The 12412-nt window shown below is 59.8% G+C and overlaps 1 protein-coding gene across 1 annotated transcript in view; it reads left to right on the forward strand.

Annotated features, from left to right (window-relative positions):
* Positions 1–12412, forward strand: part of OGDH (oxoglutarate dehydrogenase) — a 145525-nt gene that overhangs the window by 123911 nt on the left and 9202 nt on the right. The gene's annotated exons all lie outside the window — the stretch shown is intronic.

The following is a 12412-nucleotide window of genomic DNA, read 5'->3' on the forward strand; positions in this document are numbered from 1 at the left end:
GCTGCCGGAGTGCGGAAGCAGCCGCGGATGCTAAGTTGAACGGTGCCCAAGGTTGCAGTGATGGATCGGGTCAAACTGAAATCAGGTGGGATGGGAAGTCCGTGCCGTGGGGACAGCCCAGCCAGGAGAGCTGGATGGGGTGTTACAATGCCAACGAAGGACAGCCTGACCTTGAAGGGTTTGCCAGGGAAATTCCTTGGGTGGGGAGAAGAAATGAAAGGCAGAGAAGCGACAGGGGAGATCAGCTCCCAGCCTGGGCGGGGAGAGAGAATGGAGAATCAGGTGAGGAGCTGTAAGGCAAGGTGACTCGGTCCCAGCCTGCGTGGGGAGATTTCGGCCAGCGGAGATTCGCTGTTCGATCTCACCAGGCCAGAGTGAGAGCCGGGGGCTGGAAGATGAAGCTTTTAGACTGGAAATAAGGTGCACGTTTTTACCAGTGCGGGACAATTAACCCTTGGACCAACTTCCTAGGCGTGTGGTGGATTCTCCATCGCTTGGAGACTTCACATCCAGACGAGGTGTGTCTCTCTAAAAGATACGCTCTAGTCAGAGATACGGCCTGGATGCAGGAATCCCTGGGTGAGGGTCTCTGGCCTCTGTCTTGCAGGAATTAGTCTTGATCAGCGGCGCTCAGCCTGCAGCCCATGTGACATCCTCAGGGCCATCCAGGTAGCACTGGATGCGGCCCACCGTGGGAACCACCGCTGTAGATGAGCATAAGGGTCCCTTCTGCTCTCGGGATCCCTGGATCTTCCATCTTCGGACCAGCCCAAGATTGTGGTGGAGATTTTAACTGCCCTGGTATTTGCTGGATGCCAAACGGGTCTCATCAGAGGTACCCCAAAGTTGACTTGGGATCCGAAGAGACGGGCTGATGGGGAAGCCGTCCCAGCTGAGAGGATCAGGAGAGGATCTGACAGGATGCAGAGAAACGACGAAGCCCCCGGTTTCAGCAGCGCGTGGGACGAGGTCTCTGAAAGCCGCCCCACGAGGGCAGCGAGGTGGAGGGAAGGACTCCAGGAAGCGTGGCAATCCGAGGGTGAGGCCGGCGGCTGGCGAAAGCTGAAAGGCAGCAGCATTCAGGAGCAACACGGTCAGCTTCATCCAAGAAAGCGGGACCACCAGCCCAGCGGGCCCAAGGTTTTGCTGCCTACCGGCCGCCCTCTACGAAATGAGACCATTTCAGGGTCTGCAACGCCAGCGCTACGAGCAGCGAGGCCCCAGAGTCCCGGCAGAAAATCCAGGGCCCCGTAAACAGGGTGAAAAGACGCGGGAAATCCACTCTGCTGGCCGTGAGATTTCGCTCTTATCTGCCTGGTACCAGGCCCTAGGACTGGGGCCGTTCACGGAGCCAGGAGGGCGACCGGACGGCAAGTGTGAACAATCAGGACGGGTTGGGGGGGGATAGATGCCTATATAAGACAAAGCTCCAAGTCTCGGGACTGTCCCGATAACATCGGCACACCTGGTCGCCCTAGTGGGCAGGGAGGTGCTGGGTACGGGGTGCAAGCTCCAGAGCAAATATCCCCGAGCCGCTGGTGCGCGTTTTGTGGTGGCAGCCAGATCTTTGCCACTTCGAAGGTGCCCTCAGCAAAGGCCGTGTGGGCTGATGCCCGGATCAGGGGGCAGGACATTGGCAAATGCCCACCCTGGGCTTCGGTGCTGTGGCGAGAAGGTAGGTGCCCCTCTGTCTCGTCCAGCCGTGCGCCCTTCGCCGTTCCCCTGCGAGCCACTGCTCTCCCTCCGAAGGAAGAGAGGAGAAGTGGGTCGCTCCCTCCCCCCCTTTCGCTTCGGGACCTGAGCCGACCCCTAACCGATGGGGCAGGCGAGTCCATAGGAGACAGTCCACCCCGCCGCATGAACCGTGCTGAAAGTCCTGCCCCCCCCCCGAGGATAATGGAGAATTCCCCTCGCCCTAGGTACAGCGGCTCCTCCCCGCTTTCCTCCATGGGGTGCCGGCCTGTCTGCGCTCGCTGCTCTCTGCCCCGCCCCAGAGAGAAGCCGGGGCGCTTGGGCCGCCGGCGTCTGGCAGCCCTGACCAATTATTCCTGTGCCAGCTCTCAGCTCTCGGGGTTTTCCTCTCCCGCCCCTCTTGGTGTGCCCGCCTTGGTCCCTAGCTCGCCAGCTCTCTGCACCACCCAGACCCGACCTGGCCGGGAAACCGCTCAACCAGGACAGGCCCAGCCAGCTGCCCACGCGGCCGCCCCGGGCCCTGCGTCGGTCGCTGTGCCAGGGACGTTGTCTGGGCACGTCTCAAGCGGCGCGGAGGAAGGTCAGGTTGGGAACGTGCCACCCACGCCCAGGAGCCCCTGCAGCTTCCTCCAGGCAGGGCTCGGTCCGTAAAGCTTGAGATTCTTCATCTCTGCAAGGGAAAAGGGCTGAATCAGCCAGCGGAGGGGCAATACCCGCCCCAAACCCTGCCGCCTCCTCCTCTGACAAGCCCCGTCCTGGGCAGAAGGGTCCCCTTGCCGCACGTTTCCTGCTGGCGAGAGGTTGGCCCTTCTGCTGGGGCCCTCCTGGCAGCTCGGTTCTGCCCACGCCCTGCCATCCTCAGGGAATCCGGGCTCCTGGAGGCTGGAGCGAAGGTCCCTCTGGCTCCAGACTGGCTCCAAGATCGCTGCCTGGGGCACCTGATGGTCTAGGCTCCCCATCGCACTGTGGGGCTGGGTTGGGCGCTGGACGGTGTTGGTGGCCCATGCCCTGCAGGAGGTCAGACTACGAGGGGATCTGGGGGTCCTTAAACGCCGTGACTCAAGGGGGGGGGGTGCTTCCTTCCAGGCCATCACGCACCCCAGAGCAGGCCGTGCTTTGGGTCTCACGCCCCTCCGCATCTTCCCGGCAAGCCCTGAAACCTGGTTAGTTCGTCCTTTCCCACCAGACCGACCCCAGCAGCTCTTCTGGGGCAGGAGCCATCCCTACCAACTCGCACAACTGCACAACTCGCAGCATTCTGACTGCAGACAAAGTAACGGAGCACGGCTCAGAAATCTCGGCCTGCCCCGAGGATGGGGGGGCACTGCTCCTGCATCATCTCGGATCAGAACAGATGGAGCCTGTGGGACATGACAGATGCTACGGACCGACTGCTCTCAGAGATCCCCCTGGGAAGCAATCCAGCGACCTGGCGCCCCGGCCGTGTCCACTCGGGTCCTCCGCCCGCCCAGGCCTGTCCGAGCATCGTGGAGCCCCTCTGGGCCCAGGGGATCCCGGCTCGGCCTGCAGCGCTCTTTCCTGGCAGTCAGTAACGGAATCAGAGCTGGAAGGGGAAATCCGTGCATCACATCTGCCGGCTGTTCTTCTCCTGGCTGACGCCCTGCGGAAGGGAAACTCTTAACATCTAGGGCAGCGGCAGCCCACGGAAACCCCATGATGGTGGGATTACGTCTCTAGGCTTCCCTTCTGCCTACCTGCAGAGCGCCGTGTGTGTCCCCAGAGCCGTATCGATAATCATCGGAAGGGGACGAAATAGCCGGCAGTAGGGTGTAGTGGTCAGAGCACAGGCCTGGCATCAGGCACTGGGCAAGTCTCTGTCTACCCAGAGAGGGCCCTTCCCCTCCCTCTAGAGGGGCTAGTTGCTCGCCCCCTGCCCTGTTCCGGGTTTGGCACGCTGTGGAGCCCTCCCACCCGCTCCCAAAACCTCCCTGGACAGCTGCCTTTTGCAGAGGGCTCCACCCTCTCTGCCCAAGCAGCGTCTCCAAGCCTGTTTGTTTCTTTCGACTTCTCGGCCCAGGCGCTGGCGGAGATCACCGCGTTTCGCGGAGCCCTTTCTGCCCCGGGCAGCCGCTTCCGCAAACCACGGGGGAGAAGCAGCCTGGCTCCAGACAGACGTTCCCAGCTCCGGTTTTCAACTTCCCGCTCGTTCTTTGGCGTGACAAACCCCAGCCCCCCCTCCTGCTCTGATGACTGTCTTCGCGGGGACCTGAGGCTGGATCCCTGCAGTCTGCGCCGCCCTCGGGACAGGAGGCCAAGGCAAAATCCTCACTGCCGACACTTGGGAGGGGGGGGCCAGCGCTGCACTAGCCTTTAATGTGCAGGGCAGGGCCATTCCCCCCCATTGCACAGGTGGGGAAACTGAGGCACGGAGCGGCTAAGTGCCACAGAGCGACTCCGTGGCAGAGCTGGGATTTAACCCATTGTAATCTAGTCTCTCCGCCCCCGCGCCCTGCCCAGTGATTGCCAGGCGTGGCTCCACGCTGCACTTGATCCCTGCCGCTGCTTGGCTGGAGCCCTTGAAATGGGTCCAAGCGCTTTGGAAAAATCCCCACTTTGCTTCGCCTTCTCCACCCCGAGCAACCGGCTGGTTGTGCGCCCCCCCCACCCCCCGCAGGGAAAATGGAACATTCCAGCCCCCCCACCCCGCCCTGGTGGGTCCCACACACACTTGCAGGGGGGAGCAGATGGAGCAGAGCTTTTCCTGCAGCCCTCGCGGCCCCCGCTGGGTCAGCTTCCCCCAGGCATAGCCCTGCTCTGGGCAGGGGCCCCGGGGGCAGTTCAGCCCATGGGCCTTGTGGGTCTGAGCCTCTCTGCCGAGCCTGCCCGGTAGGGTGGAGGTGAGTTGGTGATGAGGGAGCCAGAGCTGAGACTACCAAACTCATCTCACATAACTCCCCCCTCCGAGAACCTCTACGAGAGGGGCCCGGGCGGGTGGCCTGCGGGTGAGAGGCTTTGGAGTTCGGCACGCTTTCCTCAGAGCTTCCCGCTGCTGTGGGGCGGGAGACGCTGGCAGGGGTGTGACACCCTGCTGTTGTGTAGCCGTGCAACACACCCACCACGTGTGTTCAGGACACGCAGGGCAGGGCTGGCCTGGAATCGGACGCACCCTCCAGGCTGGGAGGGGCACGTCTCCTTTTATCTCACTCAGATCTCGGTTTCCACTCCCTGTCGGGTTTACACAGGGAGGGGGAAACAGCGGAACAAGCGTCCTCACCAGCTGTTGGGCTTAGCTTTAGGAGCGAAGCCACTTGGCCCAGGCTGGCTCCACTCACACAGCTGCACCAGATCTGAAAGCGGTTTCGCTCAGCTGACTCGGGGTTGTGGGTGGACTCTCTCAGCGGTTTAAACCCGGCGGGGAGCAGCTGAGATTTCACGGTTCCAAAGGACACGAACGGAAAGCAAAGGGAGAGTGCCCCGCCCCCGGGGGTTTGCACTGATTGAAAACCAATGCGGATTTGAAACTGAACTGGTGTGAACCCTCCGTGTGGACTGGGGCGACCTGCCTGGAAGCTGGAGGGAGACGGCGGGTTGCAGGGGAGCAGAGTTTGGGGGAGTCAGTCTGTGTCCACGGGGCTGCAGGGGCAGCACATCTTTACATGGTTCTCTCAGCAAGGAGCCGGTTTCGTTTTACGTGCGTGGAGACCTTTCCCGATACGGGAAACAGCGGCCAGTCTAATGTAGACACGGCCTGAGTCAGGCTGGGGGAGAGAGCGCAAGGAAACCCCAGCGCCCAGCCGCCTCTGTAGGAAATCCCCTGTGGATAATCGGAAACCTCTCGGCTGGACCCCCAGTAGTGTCTGGGGACCCCCTGCCAGCCACACGCCCTCCTGAGCCCCGAGACGGGTGCTTGACCCTCATTAGCCGCCTCTCCCAGCCCTGCCTGGCTTGTGGCTCCCCTGTTGGGCAGCAAGGGCAGTCTTTCATGCGGGTTAATGAATAATCCAGCTATTTACTTTCAGGACTTTGCCGTGCTCCTGTGTCAGTGGCAGAGGCAAGAATAGCCCTCGGAGGGACGCCTGAGGTACCCCACCAGTCTGAGAGGGACCCCGGGCATATCCCACGTCTGGCACAGGCCAATACACCCACCCCACCTAGGCTGTGCCTAGGCGGTTCCCTAGGGAGGCCTGGGGGGCTGTGCCAGAGCTGTGGATTCAGGGGGACCCCGTCATGTGACAGCTGGGGGGCTGCCGGGAGGAGAGGGGAGCCCAGACCTGAACTACCAAGGGGATTCAGTTTCCCACCCTGTAAAATGCTTCCTTGTGTCCCAGGGGTGTTGCCAGGCAGCTTAAAATGTGAGCTCTTTGAGGCAGGGACTGTCTCCAAGTAACCAGTGCACTGGGGTTTGTAAAGAGCTTTGAGATCCTTATGGGGAAGGGACAAGGGGTGGGCGAAGAGTTAATATAAGGTGGCAACAAATCCTGTGTGGCCACCTAGGACGGTGCCTTTCTCACTGAAAAGGTTGTGGCGGCAGCAGAATCCATCCTGCTGCCTTCTGCTCCAAAAGCCCAAGGAGAATCTCCATTAAGTAATAGCAGTACAGGGCCTCTGACACACAGCTGAGCCAGCTTTCCCTCACGCGCTTATGCTGTTCATAGCCCTTCTGGGTGGGGAGGTGCTGGTGTCCCTGGGGGTTGTCCCTGGTTATCCCAGGGCTGAACTGGGACAGATTTTCCAAAGAGCTGTGGAAGAGAATCCAGGAGTCCCACTTTCCAGCCATGGGCTCTAACACTGGCCTCAGACCAGGCTGCCCCCCCAGTGTGATCGCAATGAGGCATGGTCTCCCCGGTCCCTGGGATCAGACACAGTCGGCGTCTCCCTTGAGGGCAGCTGGTATCAGCACCGGCGTAAAGGGCAACTTGGGCTAACGGCTGGCTTCTAGATTAGATTAAATGCAAACGCCAGACACGCACTCAGCAGGAGAGACACAAAGACGCACAATCACACACCCACACGCACAGACGGATTGTCCAGCAGCTCCTTCCTTAACCCCCCCCCTTGCTTTCTGAGAGAGCTGAGTTCCCGTCCCCTGCCGCCCCAGCTTCCCTAGCAATGTGCTGTCTCCCAAGTGGTTTGGGTGGGGGAGAGTGGGCACGGATTAAATGGGCCGTGCCCGTCTCTTGGGGCAGGACGCACCCTGGGGCCACGAGGAGGCGGCTCCCGCTGGGTTCCTGCCTCCAGCTTTCCCTCGCTGCCGGAGAAAGGCCTTTAGCGCATCCCGCAGCTGCTGCTCATCAGCAATGGGGATCCCCAGAGGCTGCCTGCCTACGTGTGTGGCTCGCTGAATGCTCACCCCCCTCCCCGCAACCCACAGACCCCCCCCGCCCTCCCGATGACTCAGTCTTATTGCATCTGACTGCCGGTAACGCAGCCCTAGGCCGCGGCACCTGCTCCCAGCCGCGGTCGGTCTCGCTTCAAACCGCTCCGGTTTCGGGAAGCGGCAGCAGACGAGGTGCCATGCACGGCGCCCTGCCTCGCGGCCCGTGGCCACTGCACATCCCAACAAGGCTTGCGGGCCCGCTACCTGGCCCAGCACGGCCGCGTTGCCCGCTGGGACTTGTAGTCGCCTCGTTGCAAATCGGGCGCCCGTTTGCATGAAATGACTATCTGCCAATGAGGCGGAGGCCACAGGCTCGCGGGCGGGCAAAGTTTGGAGAAGGCGTGAAATGATTTTGGTGAGTTAATATCAGGGAGGGCGTGACTCCCCTGAGCTGCGTGCTTTGGGATCACGCTGTGGTTGTTTCAGCTCCGCTCTCTGCCATCGCTTCCCCCTTGTGCTCTGTCTCCAGACTTTGGCAAGCCTTTGGAATGAGAAGCATTTCTGTCCTTTCGCGGCTTGCTGACGGGCGCGCTGGGGAGAGCTGTTTCCCTCGGCCTTTCTCCAAACAAAAGGCATGGTTCTTTGCCAACTGCAGTCCGGTTCGGGAGGCGGGTTGCCTCCGTGCAGACTAGCCGACCGAGCCCAGCGCCCGTGACCCTGCAGACGTGTGCGCGCCGGCCAAATTGTGTGACTCTGAGCTGAAGGCGGGTGGAGCTAGACAGCAAATTGTCTCCCAATCCGGCTCCTTAAGTCGTACGCCGTAAGCGTTCCAGCCCGCAGGTCTGTGACCCATGGGCAGATCCATCACAAAGCAGTCCACTTCTCGGAACGACGATGTGCTTTTCCCAAAAGACAACCTTGTATGATTGCTTCTGTGCCTAGCAGTTTGCACCATCTTTACACTCCAGCCAGGTGTCTTGCAGCTTTCCAAAGCCCTGGGGGTATGTCTGTCCAGCTCGCGCGAGCAAGTCGCCCAGCTGGGGTCGACAGCCTCGGGCTGGCGGGGCTCGCACTAGTGCTGTAAAAATAGCTGTGTAGACGGCGCGTCAAAGTCACAACTCGGCCTGCAGCTCCAGCTCTGAGCATGCACTTATTGCAGAGGGGGGACCAGCGGCGCTGAAAATCAGGCCGTTACTGAGTCACTCTGTGATGCTGCTCGGAGGAGCAAAGCCTTCTGGGAGGGAACGTGACATCTCCGGCTTCATTTTTCAGCCAGATGCAGCAATCCTTGGTGGAGCGTCCTGGAAACCTCTGGGCGGCACTGCATTCTACTTGGGCGAGGGGGGGCCGGCTCCTTTTACAGCGCATGTCTGCCGCATGCCTGCTCGCTGCGTCCTTATTAATACAGGTGTTTGCAGGGAAATGGTCCCCGGTGCTCCTTCTCGGGATGGGGATGATTAATTATTACTAATAATACACTGTGATTAAACTGTCATGAACGGTGCTTCAAAGCCAAATCAGCAGCGGCAGGTCCCTTTCCCCAGCCGGCTTGTAGCTTAAATTAGCCCTAACCGTGTGTGGGTAGGTTTCTCTGCCTTCTGCTCGTTCCCCAAACGCAAGGTCTGACTCAGATTCAGGAGGTGACAAAAACGAAGCTTAAAAGCTTAAAAGATAATTCCCGGATTTGTTTTTGAAGATACACGCGTGCCTAGTGGGTCGCCCCATCCCGGAGCGGGTGAGATGCACACCGCAGGGTCCGGAAAGGCTTTTCTGCCAAAGACTGGCCCGCTGTGCGACACGAGCGTGTGTCCCGGCACATCGAAGCTACAGGGGCCAGGTCCCTGATGTGCCCCGGCTGCAGATACGCCAGGGGTGCCGGAGCCTGCTGGATCCCAGGGACGTTCTCAAGAGGGAAGCCCCTGATATTCCAAATTGGGGTAAGCTCCAGCCCCCTCGGTGTGTTAGTTATATCCGCTTAAGACTGCCTTAAACACAGAGGGCCCGATTCCAACCTCGCACAGATTTGACCCAGCGACGTCAGTGGAATTACTGCTGAATTCACAGGTCTGAGACCAGAATGAGGCCCAAGGCACCAAATTCAGAGCTGCTGGGTAAGGGGAAAAGAACTCAGGGAGCAGGAGTCTAGCACCCTGGGGGAAGAAGGTGTAGATTAGCGGGCTCAAGTCACCTCTGGATTTGGCCCTGCCAGCCCCAGCTGTCTAGGTACAGCAGTAGGATCTGCTCACCAATGCCCTGGGCTGCCAGACGCCCCGGTGCCCTCGGTTATAGTCATGCAATTTCAGTGGGGGTTTCAATGCCTGGCGTAGACTTCTCGGGTAAGTCACTTAGTGTCTCGTGCCTCAGTTTCCCCTCCGTGCAATGGTGATAATAGCACCCCCTTACCTCAGAGGGGTATTATCAGCATCAATGCACTAAAGATCACGAGGCTCTCGGATGCTTTGGAACCGGCGGCCATAGAAGTACCACACTTCGGTGTTAGAGCGATCGTGTCCCATGGGGCTAAGGCGGCTGACGTTAGGCACCTGTGTTCGAAACCTTTGCCTTGATTTTCTCCTGCTGTCGTTATTCACGGTTAGCCCTTGCAAGCTGGATGTTGAAATCAGCCTCCGAGCCCCAGCGTTCTTCTCCCCCTTTGGAGACAGAGGGGGCCGGAATCTGCGTTCACTCACCCTGCGCCACCCCTGACTTCCGTCCCTGCTGGGTGACTGTTGGGTGCTCCCCAGGGCTGGGCGCATGCAGCCATAATTCCCGAGAGGCTCGGCACCCAGCTGGCCTTGAAGTGGGAGTGGGATTCTCTGCTGTTCTCGGGGGGGGGGGGGGGCGCTGAACCTTTCCGGCAAGCTGGCCACCGGCGGCACATGACTGCGGGCCACGCACATTTATTAGAGGGGACGCCCCAGCCTGCGGGACTGGGGCTAAAACCATCGTCGCTCCGCTCCAAAAACCCCAGCCCTCCACCACGAGAACCACAGGGGCACGGCTCCAGGCCTGCATCCCTTCTGCTCCCTGCGGGCCCAGGAGCGAGCCGGCACTAATCCCCAGCAGGCAATGCTGGATCTGAGGAACTCAGTTCACAGGAGATCCACCCCAGCAGCCAGCCACCAAACGGCAAGAAACGCATGGGCCGCAGCCAGCGATCCTGGGAGGCAGGGCTACTACCCAGCCCCCTACCCTCCGGGCACAGGCCCCGCCGCTGGAACTTACAAGGCCCCCGGAGAAGTGCACTGGCAGGGTAGGGCCCCTTCTTTCAGCACTCGGCCAAGGACTCCCTGTGCTCCAGGACGGGGCCGTTAAGGAGGACCTGAGCTGGTGAAAGGCCAGTGCCTACAGGCGACTGCTTGGCTCCGGGCGGGCAGCCGTGCCCGGCACATCTCAGGGTGGCTGCTATGGGACCTCAGCCCGGGGCACTCAGGACTGGGCGAGCAGGTTCCACACGTGTTTCTTGTTCACCCAGCCTGGGGGAGGCGGAGGGGTCGCAGCTGACCAGCAGCGCCCAGGGTCTCCAGACGTCATTCCCACGACCTTCCCTCCACACTCTCTGCCCCCGGTTAATTCCTATTTCACGTTCACTGGGGGCTTTTCTGCTCCCCGCCCCCCAGTAGATCTGATACCCTGCCTCCGGGCATTAGGGCCAGCCGCCATTTCCACCCGGCATCCGTGGGAGACCTCCGTGACGAGCTGCCGGCGGGTTGGGAGCCACGTGGAGCCGCTTGGCCTGGATGTCTCTGCGGGTGGGTGAAGTATCTGAACGTGATGGAGTGAGGGGCAGCCACGTGGCCACTTGCCTGGATCATAGCAAGCCGGCGCTGCTGAACGAGCTCCGGGGGCCTGATTCAGAGAGGTGCTGAATGCCCTTAACTGTAGCTGAGGGGTGCCCAGCACGTCTGCAAGTCAGATACCTGGTCTCTCAATTGTTTTATGGTTGGCATCACCGTCCTCACGGAGCCAAAGGCCTTTTCATTTCCTCCGGCTCTATAAAGAAGGCCTGAGAGGGTTCATTATTATTTCACTGCTTGTTTTTTTACCATAGCAATGTCAGCCAGGTCACGCAGCGGAGGAATAGGGACCTGGCCATGCCGAGGGTGGGAATGCAGAGATAAAAGTATTTTGGAGGAAAACAAGCAACAGAATTTTCAAGACTGTTAAAGACAGGCTCCCCACAGCGGGTCCGTTAGTCCAAAGGAAGGTATTGACGCAGGGAAGGATGCACGCTGTAGTAATGCGAGGCAGTATAATCCAGTGCAGCGGTTCCCAACCCGTGGTCCCCAGACCCCTGGTGCTCCCCGAGGCTACTACAGGGGGTCTGCGGAAAAGAAAAATAACATCCTCATCAAGGAAATGTACAATTTCAAGTAAAACTAGTAACAGGTGGCGGTCCGCGAAATGGTTGGAGGTTGAAAATCTGCACACGCGAGAAGATTGGGAACTGCTGGTCTAGTGGATAGGATTTTGGACGGGAACTCAGGAGATCTGGGTCCAATTCCCAGGACTGTCAAATGGGCGGGATGTTCCGTTTTAGCAAAGAGCTTTTCTCCAAACTGCCGCTCAGGTGTTGGAGTTAAATGAGTGTTAGTGAAAACAAACATTCCTAATGAAAATCTCCTCCCCGCTCCGTGGGTCAGCTCACACTTACATCATGGGACTGGTGTCCCGGTCCCACCAGGACTCGTAAAGCTAATTACGTGCCCGTCCGCTGAATGACAGGAATAGCTCAGGATCTGTTCACGCGACTAACCGTTTTGCACAAACGCTTGCATGTGTGGGCTATGCACGTCAGCCGGCTGCTGCAGCACGAAACGCCTCACAGAAACACAGCAAAATCTGTCATCACACCCAGATTATGAATCAAAAAGCAGTGGGGCCATTCCCCAGGTCGTCTTCTCACCTCTGTGCCCCTTCCTTCCACATCTGTCTGTTACCAGTGCTGTGGCCCACTGCATTCAGGAATCTCTTTTATTGCAAACCCTCAGTCCCTTGTTCCCATGTTGCATGCCGTCCCATCGGTTCTCAGCCTGCGGAGTCAGGGCGTCAGCATTTCTATATGGCTAGATGACAGGATGGGCCCATTGCTTTCTTTCTGGGGGGGTGACAGTCACACGGGGTCCTGCTGTCACTCCACTAGCGTGTGGGGGGAAGGAGAGAGGCTCCTTGTCCTGGCTATGAGCTGCTCCTACTCTCAGGCCTCCATCTCACTGCCTTACCACTGGCTCCCTGGCCTTCCCTGTGCCAGTCAGTGGGTCAGGAAGGGGACACTGGAGCATGGGAGGGGGGGCAGGGAGAAATAGGAGGGGGAGAAGTGAGTGGGTGATGGGGGCGACAGTGGTGGAGGAGACTGGAGAGGGGCTTGTACTGAGGGAAGGGAAGCCTTGTGGTTAAAGCGCCAGACTGCGACCCAAGACTCCTGGGTTTTCTTCTTGATTC

This window comes from Emydura macquarii, unplaced genomic scaffold (assembly GCF_026122565.2).
Source record: "Emydura macquarii macquarii isolate MOO-44397 ecotype Brisbane River unplaced genomic scaffold, CSIRO-AGI_Emac_v2 contig_573, whole genome shotgun sequence".
Lineage (NCBI taxonomy): Eukaryota > Metazoa > Chordata > Testudines > Chelidae > Emydura > Emydura macquarii.